The sequence below is a fragment of the Hordeum vulgare genome, chromosome 2H, assembly GCF_904849725.1.
Source record: "Hordeum vulgare subsp. vulgare chromosome 2H, MorexV3_pseudomolecules_assembly, whole genome shotgun sequence".
NCBI lineage: Eukaryota > Viridiplantae > Streptophyta > Magnoliopsida > Poales > Poaceae > Hordeum > Hordeum vulgare.
The window spans coordinates 626629200-626645865 of record NC_058519.1 but is presented as its reverse complement, the minus strand read 5'-3'; the positions used below and the strand labels follow the sequence as shown (position 1 = coordinate 626645865).

At 43.2% G+C, this 16666-nt stretch overlaps 1 non-coding gene across 1 annotated transcript; it reads left to right on the top strand.

Annotated features, from left to right (window-relative positions):
* The first annotated feature begins 15229 nt into the window (after window positions 1–15229).
* TRNAH-GUG lies at window positions 15230–15301 on the top strand. Its single transcript has one exon. It is a non-coding gene; the product is annotated as a tRNA-His (tRNA).
* The last annotated feature ends 1365 nt before the right edge of the window (window positions 15302–16666 follow it).

The following is a 16666-nucleotide window of genomic DNA, read 5'->3' as shown; positions in this document are numbered from 1 at the left end:
CATACATCCAATATATCACATCACATCGTTGGCCATATCACATCACAAGCATACCCTGCAAAAACAAGTTAGACGTCCTCTAATTTTGTTGTTGCATGTTTTACGTGGTGACCATGGGTATCTAGTAGGATCGCATCTTAGTTACGCAAACACCACAACGGAGATATATGAGTTGCTATTTAACCTCATCCAAGGACCTCCTCGGTCAAATCCGATTCAACTAAAGTTGGAGAAACTGACACCCGCCAGTCATCTTTGAGCAACGGAGTTACTCGTAGCAATGAAACCAGTCTCTCGTAAGCGTACGAGTAATGTCGGTCCGAGCCGCTTCGATCCAACAATACCGCGGAATCAAGAAAAGACTAAGGACGGCAGCAAAATGCACATCACCGCCCACAAAAACTTTTGTGTTCTACTCGAGAAGACATCTACGCATGAACCTAGCTCATGATGCCACTGTTGGGGAACGTCGCATGGGAAACAAAAATTTTCCTACGTGCACGAAGACCTATCATGGTGATGTCCATCTACGAGAGGGGATGTGTGATCTACGTACCCTTGTAGACCGTACAGCAGAAGCGTTAGTGAACGCGGTTGATGTAGTGGAACATCCTCACGTCCCTCGATCCGCCCTGCGAACTATCCCGCGATCAGTCCCACGATCTAGTGCCGAACGGACGGCACCTCCGCGTTTAGCACACGTACAGCTCGACGATGATCTCGGCCTTCTTGATCCAGCAAGAGAGATGGAGAGGTAGAAGAGTTCTCCGGCAGCGTGACGACGCTCCGGAGGTTGGTGATGATCTTGTCTCAGCAGGGCTCCGCCCGAGCTCCGCAGAAACGCGATCTAGAGGAAAAACCGTGGAGGTATGTGATCGGGCTGCCGTGGAAAACTCGTCTCAAATCAGCCCTAAAACCTCCGTATATATAGGGGGAAGAGGGGGAGCCTTGCCTTGGGGTCCAAGGACCCTTAAGGGTTTCGGCCGAGCCAAGGGGGGAAGGTCTCCCCTTCCAAACCGAATCCAACTTGGTTTGGAAGGTGGAGTCCTTCTTCCCTTTCCCACCTCCTCCTTTTTTTGTCTTTTCTCTTTGATTTTCTTCCTATGGTGCATAGGGCTTTCTTGGGCTGTCCCCCCAGTCCACTAAGGGCTGGTGTGCCACCCCCAAGGCCTATGGGCTTCCCTGGGGTGGGTTGCCCCCCCGGTGAACTCCCGGAACCCATTCGTCATTCCCGGCACATTCCCGGTAACTCTGAAAACCTTCCGGTAATCAAATGAGGTCATCCTATATATCAATCTTCGTTTCCGGACCATTCCGGAAACCCTCGTGACGTCCGTGATCTCATCCGGGACTCCGAGCAACATTCGGTAACCGACCATATAACTCAAATACGCATAAAACAACGTCGAACCTTAAGTGTGCAGACCCTGTGGGTTCGAGAACTATGTAGACATGACCCGAGAGACTCCTCGGTCAATATCCAATAGCGGGACCTGGATGCCCATATTGGATCCTACATATTCTACGAAGATCTTATCGTTTGAACCTTAGTGCCAAGAATTCATATAATCCCGTATGTCATTCCCTTTGTCCTTCGGTATGTTACTTGCCCGAGATTCGATCGTCAGTATCCGCATACCTATTTCAATATCGTTTACCGGCAAGTCTCTTTACTCGTTCCGTAATACAAGATCCCGCAACTTACACTAAGTCACATTGCTTGCAAGGCTTGTGTGTGATGTTGTATTACCGAGTGGGCCCCGAGATACCTCTCCGTCACACGGAGTGACAAATCCGAGTCTCGATCCATACTAACTCAACGAACACCTTCGGAGATACCTGTAGAGTATCTTTATAGTCACCCAGTTACGTTGCGACGTTTGATACACACAAAGTATTCCTCCGGTGTCAGTGAGCTATATGATCTCATGGTCATAGGAACAAATACTTGACACGCAGAAAACAGTAGCAACAAAATGACACGATCAACATGCTACGTCTATTAGTTTGGGTCTAGTCCATCACGTGATTCTCCTAATGACGTGATCCAGTTATCAAGAACAACACCTTGTTCATAATCAGAAGACACTGACTATCTTTGATCAACTGGCTAGCCAACTAGAGGCTTGCTAGGGACAGTGTTTTGTCTATGTATCCACACATGTAAATGAGTCTTCATTCAATACAATTATAGCATGGATAATAAACGATTATCTTGATACAGGAATTGTAATAATAACTATATTTATTATTGCCTCTAGGGCATAATTCCAACAGAAGAGCACCATGGCAAGGACCGCAGGGAGAACAAACACTGCCACTAGTGGAAAACGGGCCTCTGGGCCGGGACTAAAGGTCCGACCACGTCGCCCCAAATCGCAATGTCTCCCTCGAGGCTTTAGTCCTGGCCCGTAAGGAGCCTTTAGTCCCGGTTTGTGTTCCAAACCGGGACTAAAGGGCTACCCGAGGTGCAGCCCGCATGTGCGCCACCTTTAGTCCCGGTTTGTGTCTCAAACCGGGACACAAACCGGGACTAAAGTCCTCTGCCTATATATAGCATAGCCTCCCTCTCCCCTCTTCCTTGCATTTTTCTTGGATGAAGGATTGTGGGTGTGTGCTAGCTCTCCACTTTTTTTTTATGCACTAGAGGTGTTTGTTGAAATGTGTGTTAGAGCGATGCCGCTTCAGTTCACCGAACACAACTACGATATGAGATGCCTGAGCCATGCTTAAACCTCTTCCTCTTTATTTCTACTTATTCTAAAAGGTTAGCAACTATATTTCCTCGTTTAGACCGTGCGATACTAATTTTTAGGATCGTGATTGTATTTGATATACTGTCGTATAAAACAGATGAGCCATCCATGGATGTACGGTGATCGATGCACAACCACTTATAGAGAAGGCGTGCATTGTTTTCGAGATGTAGCCGATGCGAACAAGCATGGTGGTGGTTATATGTTTTTTCCATGTGTTGAATGTCGGAATGAGAAGGATTACACTTCCTCAAGAGTCATTCAGAGCCACCTGCTTCGGTCCAGTTTTATGTCGGGCTATAATGTTTGGACCAAGCACGGAGAAAGAGGGGTTATGATGGAAGACGACGATGAAGAAGAAGAGAACGATGATGACAACTACCGACCTATGTTCCCTGAGTATGCTGATACCGCAATGGAAGACAATGAAGAAGAAGATCAGGATGAAGAACGGGAACCAGATGAGCCCGCTGATGATCTTGGCCGGGTCATTTCTGATGCACGGCGAGGTTGCGACACAGAAAAGGAGAGGTTGCAGTTTGAGCAGATGTTACAGGACCACAACAAATTGTTGTACCCAACTTGTGAAGATGGCCAGAAGAAGCTGGGTAGCACACTGGAATTGCTGAAGTGGAAGGCAGAGACCGGCGCGACTGACTCGTCATTCGAAAAGTTGCTGGTACTGATGAAGAAGATGCTTCCAAGAAAGAACGAATTGCCCGCCAGCACGTACGAAGCAAAGAAGCTTGTCTGCCCTCTAGGATTAGACGTGCATAAGATACATGCATGCCCTAATGACTGCATCCTCTACCGCGGTGAGAAGTACGAGAATATGGATAAATGCCCGGTATGCACTGCATTGCGGTAGAAGATCAGAAAAGATGACCCTGGTGATATTGAGGGCGAGCCACCCAGGAAGAGGGTTCCTGCCAAGGTGATGTGGTATGCTCCTATAATACCACGGTTGAAACGTCTGTGCAGAAATAAAGATCATGCGAAGTTGTTGCGATGGCACATGGAAGATCGTATGAAAGACGATAAGTTGAGGCACACCGCTGATGGTCGGCAGTGGAGAAAAATCGAGAGAGAGTTCCTGAGATTTGCAGCTGACGCAAGGAACTTATGGTTTGGTCTGAGTACAGATGGCATGAATCCTTTTGGGGAGCAGAGTTGCAGTCAAAACACCTGGCCCGTTACTCTATGTATCTACAACCTTCCTCCTTGGTTGTGCATGAAGCAGAAGTTCATTATGATGCCAGTGCTTATCCAAGGTCCAAAGCAACCCGGCAACGATATTGATGTGTACCTAAGGCCATTAGTTGATGAACTTTTACAGCTGTGGGCCGAACCAGGTGTACGTGTGTGGGACGAGCACAAACAAGAGGAATTTGACCTTCGAGCGTTGCTTTTCGTAACCATCAATGATTGGCCTGCTCTTAGTAACATTTCAGGACAGTCAAACAAGGGATACAATGCATGCACACACCGTTTGGATCAAACAGAAAGTATATATCTGGACAAATGTAGGAAGAATGTGTACCCGTACAATCGTTGTTTTCTTCCGCCCAAGTATCCCTTAAAGAAAAAAGGCAAGCATTTCAATGGAAAGGCAGAACCCCGGGGGAAGCCTGTCATCCGTACTGGTGCTGAAGTATTCGATATGGTCAAAGATTTAAAAGTAATCTTTGGAAAGGGTCCTGGCAGCCAACCTGTTCCTAACGGCCCTGATAAGCGCGTACCCATGTGGAAGAAGAAATCTATATTTTGGGAGCTACCCTACTGGGAAGTCCATGAGGTACGCTCGGCAATCGACGTGATGCACCTGACGAAGAATCTCTGCGTGAATATTCTAGGCTTCCTGAGCTTGTATGGGAAGTCAAAAGATACACCGGAAGCACGGGAGGACCAGGAACGTCATAAAGGAAGAGATGGCATGCATCGAGGGCAGTTTCAAGGGCGTGCCAGCTACGCTCTTACTAAGGAAGAGAAGGAAATCTTCTTTGAAGTCCTTTTCAGTATCAAGGTCCCGACTGGCTTCTCGTCGAATATAAAGGGAATCGTAAATATGGAAGACAAAAAATTCCAAAACCTAAAGTCTCATGACTGCCACGTGCTTATGACGCAATTGCTTTCGGTTGCATTGAGGGGAATTCTACCGGAAAATGTTCGCCTGGCAATTGTGAAGGTATGTGCATTCCTCAATGCAATTTCTCAGAAGGTAATCGATCGAGAAAGTCTATTAGGGTTACAGATTGATGTGGTCCAATGTCTAGTCAGCTTTGAGTTGTCGTTCCCGCCATCCTTCTTCAATATAATGACACACCTCCTAGTTTACCTAGTCGAAGAGATTAGAATTCTCGGTCCTGTGTTTCTACACAATATGTTCCCCTTCGAGAGGTTCATGGGAGTCTTAAAGAAATATGTTCGTAACCGTGCTAGGCCATAAGGAAGCATCTCCAAGGGCTATGGAACAGAGGAGGTCATTGAGTTTTGTGTGGACTTTCTTCCTGACCTTAAGCCGATTGGTGTTCCTGAATCTCGGTATGAGGGTAGGCTGACAAGAAAAGGCACACTAGGAAGGAAAGCAAAAGTATGTATGGACGGGCATTCTTTCTCCCAAGCACACTACACAGTTCTACACAATTCCACCGTGGTGGCTCCATATATCATGAGACACAAGAATATTCTACGCTCCGAAAACCCGGGGAAGGCTGACTCTTGGATTAAAGGGGAACACGAGAAGACTTTCGGCAGTTGGTTGCAGACACATCTCATGAATGACGACACCGTTGGAGATCAGCTGTACTGTTTGGCCAGGCCACCATCTTCGACTATATGTACTTTCCAAGGGTATGAGATAAATGAGAATACATTTTACATGGTTGCCCAAGATAAAAAGAGCACCAACCAAAATAGTGGTGTCCGCTTTGATGCAACAGACGAGAATGGGCACTGTTTGGAAACATATTACGGGTACATAGAGGAGATATGAGAACTTGACTAAGGACCTACTTTTAAGATCCCTTTGTTTCGGTGCAAATGGGTGAAGCTGACAGGAGGCGGGGTAGTTGTAGATCAAAAGTACGACATGACAACAGTGGATCTCAACAATCTTGCATACATGGACGAACCATTTGTCCTAGCCAATGATGTCGCTCAGGATTTCTATGTGAAGGACATGTCTACAAAAACGAGAAAAAGAAATCAACAAAAGAAGATATCGTCCGATGAGCCAAAACGCCACATAGTTCTTTCAAGGAAAAGAAACATCGTGGGAGTAGATGACAAGACAGACATGTCAGTAGATTATAATAAGTTTCATGAAATTTCGCCCTTCAAAGTGAAAACTGACCCAAGCATCCTACTGAATGATGAAGATTCTCCATGGCTATGACCCAGAAGAAAACAGAAATAATAGATAGGAGTATTGGTGCAATAATGTAATAGTGTATTAAACTTTTATGTAATGCATGTATGGAATGTACTAAATTTCAAACACTTTTCATTTTCATAGTTTTGTCAAATTCTCAAATATGCAAAAATAATTTTAATAAACCTTTGTAAGAGATGAGTTCTCATTCGAAACGCTGATACTTCGAGAGAGATTGTCCGTTTTGTACACGAAGTGCATCCAGTTTTTTTCTTAGCCCTCTCAACTTTTTAACACATGCTATGTGGGTGAAATGATGATAGCATGCCAACTTTCAACATTTTCACAGTTCATTTGTAGTGCTTTTCAATTTCAGGGTCAACTAGCTCAAAAAAATAAGTAAACACACGAAATATACCAAATTAAGTCAGAAATTGTTGAAATTTTATGATGTGCCTTTGAATGGTGCATTTTGAACACACAAAAAGTATGGAGTTCAAATAAGTTCGAAAAAATGAAATCCCTTTGTAAGAGATGAGTTCTCGTTCGAAACCCTGATACTTCGAGAGAGATTGTCCATTTTGTACACGAAGTGCATCCAGTTTTTGTCGTAGCCCTCTCAACTTTTTAACACATGCTATGTGCGTGAAATTATGATATCATGCCAAGTTTCAACACTTTCAGAGTTTATTTGTAGTGCTTTTTAATTTTAGGGTCAACTAGCTCAAAAAAAAAAAAGTAAACGCACGAAATATACCAAATTAAGTCAGAAATTGTTGAAATTTTGTGTTGCGCCTTTGAATGGTGCATTTTAAACACACAAAAATTATGGAGTTCAAATAAGTTCAAAAAATGAAATCCTTTGTAAGAGATGAGTTCTCGTTCGAAACACTTATACTTCGAGAGAGATTGTCCGTTTTGTACACGAAGTGCATCCAGTTTTTGTCGTAGCCCTCTCAACTTTTTAACACATGCTATGTGGATGAAATGATGATAACATGCCAACTTTCAACATTTTCAGAGTTCATTTGTAGTGTTTTCAATTTTAGGGTCAACTAGCTCAAAAAAATTAGTAAATGCACGAAAAATACCAAATGAAGTCAGAAATTGTTGAAATTTTGTGATGTGCCTTTGCATGGTGCATTTTGAACACACAAAAAGTATGGAGTTCAAATAAGTTCAAAAAAATGAAATCCCTTTGAAAGAGATGAATTCTCGTTCGAAACCCTGATACTTCGAGAGAGATTGTCCGTTTTGTATACGAAGTGCATCCAGTTTTTGTCGTAGCCCTCTCAACTTTTTAACACATGCTATGTGGGTGAAATGATGATAGCATGCCAACTTTCAACATTTTCAGAGTTCATTTGTAGTGCTTTTCAATTTTAGGGTCAACTAGCTCAAAAAAAATAAGTAAATGCACGAAATATACGAAATTAAGTCAAAAATTGTTGAAATTTTGTGATGTGCCTTTGAATGGTGCATTTTGAACACACAAAAAGTATGGAGTTCAAATAAGTTCAAAAAAATGAAATCCCTTTGTAAGAGATGAGTTATCATTCGAAACGCTCATACTTCGAGAGAGATTGTCCGTTTTGTACACGTAGTGCATCCAGTTTTTGTCATAGCCCTCTCTACTTTTTAACACATGCTATGTGGGTGAAATAATGATAGCATGCCAACTTTCAACATTTTCAGAGTTCATTTGTAGTGCTTTTCAATTTTAGGGTCAACTATCTCAAAAAAATAAAAATAAATGCACGAAATATACCAAATTAAGCCAGAAATTGTTGAAATTTTGTGTTGTGCCTTTGAATGGTGCATTTTGAACACACAAAAAGTATGGAGTTCAAATAAGTTCAAAAAAATGAAATCCTTTGTAAGAGATGAGTTCTCGTTCGAAACACTTATACTTCGAGAGAGATTGTCCGTTTTGTACACGAAGTGCATCCAGTTTTTGTCGTAGCCCTCTCAACTTTTTAACACATGCTATGTGGGTGAAATGATGATAGCATGCCAACTTTCAACATTTTCACAGTTCATTTGTAGTGCTTTTCAATTTTAGGGTCAACTAGCACAAAAAAATTAGTAAATGCACGAAAAATACCAAATGAAGTCAGAAATTGTTGAAATTTTGTGATGTGCCTTTGAATGGTGCATTTTGGACACACAAAAAGTATGGAGTTCAAATAAGTTCAAAAAATGAAATCCCTTTGTAAGAGATGAGTTCTCGTTCGAAACCGTGATACTTCGAGAGAGATTGTCCGTTTTTACACGAAGTGCATCCAGTTTTTGTCGTAGCCCTCTCAACTTTTTAACACATGCTATGTGGGTGAAATGATGATAGCAATGCCAACTTTCAACATTTTCAGAGTTCATTTGTAGTGCTTTTCAATTTTAGGGTCAACTAGCTCAAAAAAAATAAGTAAATGCACGAAAAATACCAAATAATAGTTTGGATAGTAAAAATAATTAAATTTGAAAATAGAAAATAGTTTTGAATTATTTATTCAATTCCAAACACTTTTCATTATCATAGTTTTGTCAAATTCTCAAATATGCAAAAAGAATTTTAATAAACATAGTTTTTAATTGAAAATAACAAAATAGTTAATAGTTTGGATAGTCAAAATAATTAATTTTGAAAATAGAAAATAGTTTTGAATTATTTATTCAATTTCAAACACTTTTCATTATCATAGTTTTGTCAAATTCTCAAATATGCAAAAAGAATTTTAATAAACATAGTTTTTAATTGAAAATAACAAAATATTTAATAGTTTGGATAGTCAAAATAATTAATTTTGAAAGTAGAAAATAGTTTTGAATTATTTATTCAATTTCAAACGCTTTTCATTTACATAGTCTTGTCAAATTCTCAAATATGCAAAAAGAATTTTAATAAATATAGTTTTTAATTGAAAATAACAAAATAGTTAATAGTTTGGATAGTCAAAATAATTAATTTTGAAAATAGAAAATAGTTTTGAATTGTTTATTCAATTTCAAACACTTTTCATTTTCATAGTTTTGTCTAATTCTCAAATATGCAAAAAGAATTTTAATAAACATAGTTTTTAATTAAAAATAACAAAATAGTTAATAGTTTGGATAGTCAAAATAATTAATTTTGAAAATAGAAAGTAGTTTTGAATTATTTATTCAATTTCAAACATTTTTATTTTCATAGTTTTGTCAAATTCTCAAATATGCAAAAAGAATTTTAATAAACATAGTTTTTAATTGAAAATAACAAAATAGTTAATAGTTTGGATAGTCAAAATAATTAATTTTGAAAATAGAAAAAATTGAAACTGTATGAGTGATGCTATATGTATGAGTGATGCTATATGTATTAGTGATGCTCTTTGGGTGTCCACCGCCCGCGACGATACCCGTTGGGCGCTACGGTTCTAGTTGTATCGGTGATGCTATATGTATGATAGTATTCGAGAAGTATTAGTGATAATATTCGACGATGTACGGACACAAGAGATGATGTAGTTTTGTTTATAATTGAATGCATGCTAATTTGAATACTACCTTATTTTACGATTTGGTTTTGCTTATTGAATGCTCAAATTAGAAAAGTACTCCTACTTTGAATACTATGCAGAAATCTAGGAGTCCCGGGTGGAGCCACGACCTGGGACTAAAGTTGTTTTGGAACGGAGTTCGTGATAGAATAATTCTTTTTTGGTACAAAGTTCAACAAAGTCCTTTGACACTAGACAATGTGACATATAAAAGGGTAGATGAGATCAGGAAAAATAGGATCATTTTCTACACATCTAGAATGTCGCCATTTTGTTAAATCCTTAAAGGTTAAGAGAATCCGTTAGATATATTTTAGAGTTTAGGTTCTAGCCAAGACCCGGGACTAAAGGTCCTCCTATATAAAACGACACTTCGAAGTTTCCAACCCCTCTTATATAGTTTGTTAGTTTATTAGTTAACCAAATGTCCGTTTTTTGCAGAACTATGGATCCACATATCAGGAACGTCGAAGAGGAAGAACTTCTCGAAGATATAATCAAAGACGATCCCGACGTTGAACCAGCTGAATCTCCGTCGCCATATCTAAACCCCTCCGGATATGGAATGGAGGTCGACCGACACGAAGACGAAGCCGATGGGGTAGGAGATAGGTCCAATGACGGAGAAGGTGATAGCTCCACTGATGGAGAAGCCGGTGGAGAAGCCGGTGGAGAAATAATAAAGTCCGGCGAGGTATACATATGAAGTTTGACAATCACTTGTAATATGTGAAAAATATTGGAGATAGCTCTATATTGTATACATATACATTCATTTGACGAATGTTTCTCCCTCTTAGGCCTCCACATCGAGCAAATCTAAGAAACGAGGCCCGACTAGAAAGTTGGATGCACGGACGCATTACACCTTTAAGGTTATATTGCCTACGGGCGAACCCAAGCTTCCTAAGAATGTTGCTGACACATTCAAGAAGCAATGCGGAGTTCTCGTTAGGGATCACGTCCCGATCAGCGTTCGGGAGTGGAACAAGCGCAAAGGGGCAGCCGATAGTGACTATGTCGCCGAAAGGTACAAAGATAATCTTTGGAATGATCTCATGTCACATTTCAACCTGCCAGAATGTGAGAATGAAGACGCCGCAAAAAAACTGAGGGCCAAAGTCAAGCAGTAGACTCTAAAGAATATGGGCGAACTGTTCCGTAGCTGGAAGAAGAAGCTATGGAAAAACTATCTGAAGACAAAGAAAGTGCCAGTATTCGAGGAGTATCTAGCCAAGCAGGCGAATCACTGGAAGGCATTTCAAGAGTACAAGGAGTCAAAAGATGCCAAGGCATTATCAGAAAAGAACAAGAAAAATGCCGACAAGAAGAAATATCACCACACGCTGGGGGCAGGGGGCGATGAGACTGCCATCCCAAAGTGGGATAAGAAAGAGCAAGATCTGCGAGCTAAAGGCATCATACCTGAACCACTCCGTGATGAGCGGGAATTGAGAGCAAGAAATTGGTACCTTGCGCATGGTGGTTCGTACGACGAAGAAACAAGGGACCTCATCTGCAGTGACGGTCTTAGGATACGCATGGAGAATTGGAAAAAGATAGTGAAAGAAATTAAGGAGGGAAAAAGACAGTTCACTGCAGATAGAGAGAAAGATTTGCTCACACTGGTCCTCGGCAATGACGAACATGGAGGACGAACGCGAGGCTTCGGTCCTTCTTACCCGTGGTGGCTTGGGTTTGCCAGAGACCAAGACACTTACAGAAGCTGAGCGAGAGCAAAGAAGCGACAGCAGGATGAGGAGAATGACAAGTTCAACCAGTTGCTTGCGAGGATTAACGAGCAACAGAAGCAGATTGATGAGCTTAGAGGAGTAGCGCGCCAGGAAGATCCTGCACTCGATATTACCGGTGCCCCATCTAAACGGAAAAGCAGCGTGGCTGAATCTAAGGCCCCGCCCGACGATGCACGAAGAATGATAGAGGGCGGTCCCGGCTACCCCGTGGATGGAATCAAGGAGTCAACAGCATGTGAACTTCATCAGAAATTCAAGAACATATCCATGAAGGTGGCCGTCGGACAAGCTTTACCTTCTGGCCCTGATGCACGCTGGCATGGCCGTGAGATTTCAGCCGGCTTTGCTAAAGTCGGGGTGGATGAAATCATGGCGGGGTTTCATGATATGGAGCTCGACATAGCTGGACCCGAAGATTAGAGGACACTCAAAGAACTACTGGGTGGAGTCATCCTATGGGACAAGAACTACATCAAGCTTCCAGGCTCGGCCCCAAGGACAACACCGCCTCCGAGTCGTCGCAGGTCACCTACACCTCCATCACCTCCAGGCCCTCCACATGACGACGACCATCACAACACGAGTCCATCTCGATCACCGCCGCCGGACTTGGGTCGTCCGTCTCCGCCGCCGCCCGCTCCGGATACTAAGCGGAAGCGTGCCAGCAAGAACGCTCCGTCGATGAGTTCTAAGCGACGGAGCTCCCCAAAGCGCAAACTATCGCCCCTCCCAAAGGTACCTCATGCTAATCTTCCTATCAGACCTTATGATCGTACCGCCGAGGAAAACGCCAGGATAGCAAAGGAACATCATGATCCGCAGATGAAAAAGAAGGAACCCGAGCCCCGCCCGGAATACACCGAGAAGCAAATAGCATTTGCAAAATACTTCACGAACCTTCCATCACAATATAACTTACACCATAAGCCTGATGACTATACACGCACATTGCAGAAGGAAGGGAAAAAGAGCAGATCACGTGCAAGTGCAAGTGGGAGCAAATCAAGTTCAACTACAAGCAAAAAAAAGATCAGACATTCCTCAGCTTGGACAACAGGCCAAACAGTCGATCCCACCCCTCAGGGTGTTACCCGAGAATGTTCCCCCTCTGGTGCAGGGGCAAGATTTGGAATTAGCAAAGAAGTAGGCGGATGAATGGGGTATCTCGGTTGAAGACATTCTGGCTTCCCAAGACGACAGGTTACCCAAGGCTGTGGTAGCCCCTAAGCCACAGTTTGTCATGAAAGCGCCTTTGGTCAGCAAAGATGATCTCCCAACAAATATGCATTACTTGCATACATGATACTTAAGTGAATCAAAGAATGGGAGAACGATGATCGTGGTGAGTGTCCCACGGGAGTACTACGGCCGCCCCGAAGAAATCCATATTGACTTTGATGAACTCTTCCGGATGTACAATGCCGACGCCCTCGACAAATCGCTTATGTGTTGCTATTGTCTGTAAGTTTTTCAATTCATTGTCTACATATAACTTGTTTAGTTATTTCAATTCATTGTCTACATATAACTTGTACTCTATTATGCAGAATGAAGATTCTGGAATGTAAAAGTAGGAACATCCTAAATATTGGGTTTATTGACCCAGATAAAATACATATAGCGACGCTAACTAATTATCCCAAGGAGACGGAGGAAAACCTTCTAAGGTTTCTAACAGATCAAAATTTCTGTGACCACATACTGTTTCCATACAACTTCAGGTGAGGGTCTTTACTCTGTTGTGTCCATTCACTTATAAGTGTAATTGATAAGTTACTCACACACACACACACACACACAGACACACACACACACACACACACATATATATATACACACACACACACACACACACACATGTGCAGCTTCCATTGAATTCTGTTGGACATTCAAATTGATAAGGGAAGAGTTGATGCCTTCGACCCATTATCGAGACCCTTGGAACAGTTCCAAAGCCTTCAAGACATGCTCTAAGGGTAATTTCAATCATTCTTACGCTCTATCGATCTCTTTCGATGATTTTCTGATATATCAATTAATGGAAAACTTAGCAAATCATTTTTCTTGTCGGGCAGGGTTTGGAAGCGGTTCAAGTGCGTGACTCCCGGTATCGAGCCAGAGAAGCTGACCTTTAGAGCGGCTCGGGTAAGCAGTAGTATGATATACTTCTATTTTTAATACATTTATGATGCTAGATTATTATTTTGATTATATATATTCTATTCTCGTAAAGTGCGACCAGCAGCCACGGGGGACGCATCTATGCGGATGCTATGTTTGCGAGACCATTCGCACGTTTACCTCTGAGCACAAGGATCACAGATACGACGTAAGCAATGAACATTCACACCTCTATTTTTACCCGTCATTCTTTGTTATCATGATTGATATTCATATTCATCTCCTCTTCTTATATAGTACACGACCATGAGGGAGAAGTCCCTACCAGAGCAACGCGCGATTGCTGTTGCAGAGGAGCTTGCGACCTTTCTGAGGACGGAAGCTATAGATGACAAAGGACGATTTAATGTAGCTAGGGCCATTACTAATGTTGGTCCATGTAATCGAATAGACGGGCTCTAGTCCCGATAATTCAGATCTCCATATAATTGTATATATATGCTCGCTTGTAAGATAAGTTAATCTTATATATATATGCATACAACAACAACAACCAAGCCTTTCAATCCCAAACAAGTTGGGGTAGGGTAGAGTTGAAACCCATAAGATCTTGAAACCAAGTCATGGCTCTGGAACGTGGATAGCTAACTTCCACGCACCCCTGTCCATGGCTAAGTCTTTGTCGATATTCCAAACCTTCAGGTCTCGATCTTATATATATGCATAAACATGTATATTTAGAATTATATGAAAACTAATTCCCGAACACCAAACGAGGCATCACGTTAATCTTCCGAACACCTAAACCCTAAAACCCTAAAATAAACAAAATCTGCAGAAACTCTTTAGTCCCGGTCCGTTTTAAGACCCGAGACTAAAGGGCCTGCCCGTGAGGACGCTCCGAGACGCCCACGTGAAGCACCTTTTGTCCCGGCTTGAAACAGGACCGGGATTAAATGTTAGGCCTTTAGTCCCGCTCCTTTAGTTTCGGTTGGTGAACCGGGACTAAAGCCTCTTACGGACCGGGGCTATAGGCCCTGTCTCCACTAGTGTGGTGCGTGTGGTGCTGGTAGACGCCACACACGATTCCAAATTCGAACGACCGAATGGTTTGGCCGTGACTCTCGGAGAGTCACTTCAGTACAGCAGTGGTACCACGAGAGGCGCTCCGTAGCACGTTCCTTTCTCCAGACCCGGCCCGAGACGATCATTTCCACCGGCTGGTTCTGGTTGGCGCGCCGATAAACAATGCATGGGTCCCGTCGAGCCAAAAGTAGTAGAAGCAGACGACGACCACCACCAGCACCAGCAGCTTGTCAATCTCCCCTGATTTCGGTGCAGTTGGACGCACGCACACCGATCTGAAGAAAGCGACGGACTGACCACCTCAGCTCAGCTCAGCCCACGGTTCAGGCGGGCTCTCCTCCCTCCCCGGAGTTCCGGCGGGCGACCCACATGCGGCTGGAACGTGCGACCATAATTCCACGAGGACAACTGCACTGCACGCGCCGAGAAGATGATTAGCAATCCCATGATTGGCTGCTTCTGTCTGCATGCACGGGTGTTACGGCCCGGACTGATGATGATTAGACGACGGCTCTATTTCTTTTGCGCTCTAACCAGCTGTCTAGCGTTCGTAACCCCACTAAATTCAAGTTACTCCACAAGTCGGAAACTTAGTTAACGAACAAATTAGTGGCTGTAGTTTAGTGGTGAGAATTCCACGTTGTGGCCGTGGAGACCTGGGCTCGAATCCCAGCAGCCACACTACTATTTATTTTGTTATTGCTGCACCAGTTTAACCTGACTTAATGTGCCTAGCATTTTTTCTGCGCACGAGCATGAGAGATAGATAGAGAGAGACGACTTAAGGACTGATCATATTTAAGCTAGAGAAAAATTCATCAAAAGTCCTCATAGTTGTCTTGATGGTCACTTTAGTCCATGTACTTATAAATACCCGAAAATACAATCCTCACAGTTGTTATAGGGATTCGCATACGGTTAATTATACAGTATTTTTCTACATATGTGCAGTTGTGGCGTTTGTCAAGTGGTACAGAGTGTCATTGATCGGACACTTCAGGAAACAAGGTAAATACGCAGACTCGAGGGGATTTCTGCAAATTCGTGACAAATTAAAATATTCGTCGCCACGTCCTCTCCTCCGCCGGGTCAGGGGTTCGATTCGCGCCGTCCCGGTGGAGATCCGTTGCCGCGCGCCACTGCTGTGCCACAGGGCCCGCTCCGCTTCCTTGAGCGTCATCATCCCAACCGCCGCTATCTTCTGCGACGTTGAGAGCTTCATCCGTGACCACGCCGGGAAGCAGCCGGTCTCTGGCAGTGTTGTGCACGCGTGGACACGCTACATGATTAACTACCTAACGTACGTGCGCGAATACAAGAACACATTGGAGCAGGTGTTCCAGGAATTCCACCGGGCGGACGACACCGACGCCCCGGACATGAAGGCGAGAGAAACCCATTCGCGACACAACAAATGGAGGTGATGGAGCTCCTCCGCGGCAACATAGAAGCCAAGTCGCGGTTGTACAAGGACCTGGCGCTGAGCAACATCTTCATGATGAGAAAAGGGTGGTAGATGTTGCAGAAGATCTGGGGATCGCCCGAGATGGACGTGGTGGTCGGGGAGCGTGGGCGATGAAGCGGTCGACGGACCTCCGGAAGTACCAGAAGAACCACCAGCTCGAGACATCGGGCCGCGTGCTAAACGTCCTCCGCGATGACAGCATGATCATGGTGATGGGGCTCAAGGAGCGGTTCAAGCAGTTCAACGTTGCCATGGACGAGATCCAGCGGATGCCGGGCTTCAAAATTTGAACAAATTGGCTGCTAGTACTATTGTTGAACTTCTGTTTCAATTTGAAGATCGAACTTTGGTTACACAAGTTGCTAGTATTTCTTTCCACAACCCCACCATAATCTATGCACTCCGCTGAAGACTAACTTGATCGAGGGGAGAAATATAACAAAATATATATATATGATTTTTTAAGAAGAAAAGGTAGAGAAACAATCAGTAGAATCACTACGGAGCTAGTTTTGCATTGATCATACTATTACTACTACTACTGTTGTCGCAATGGGAGATCACGACAGCTGGTCGCCCTC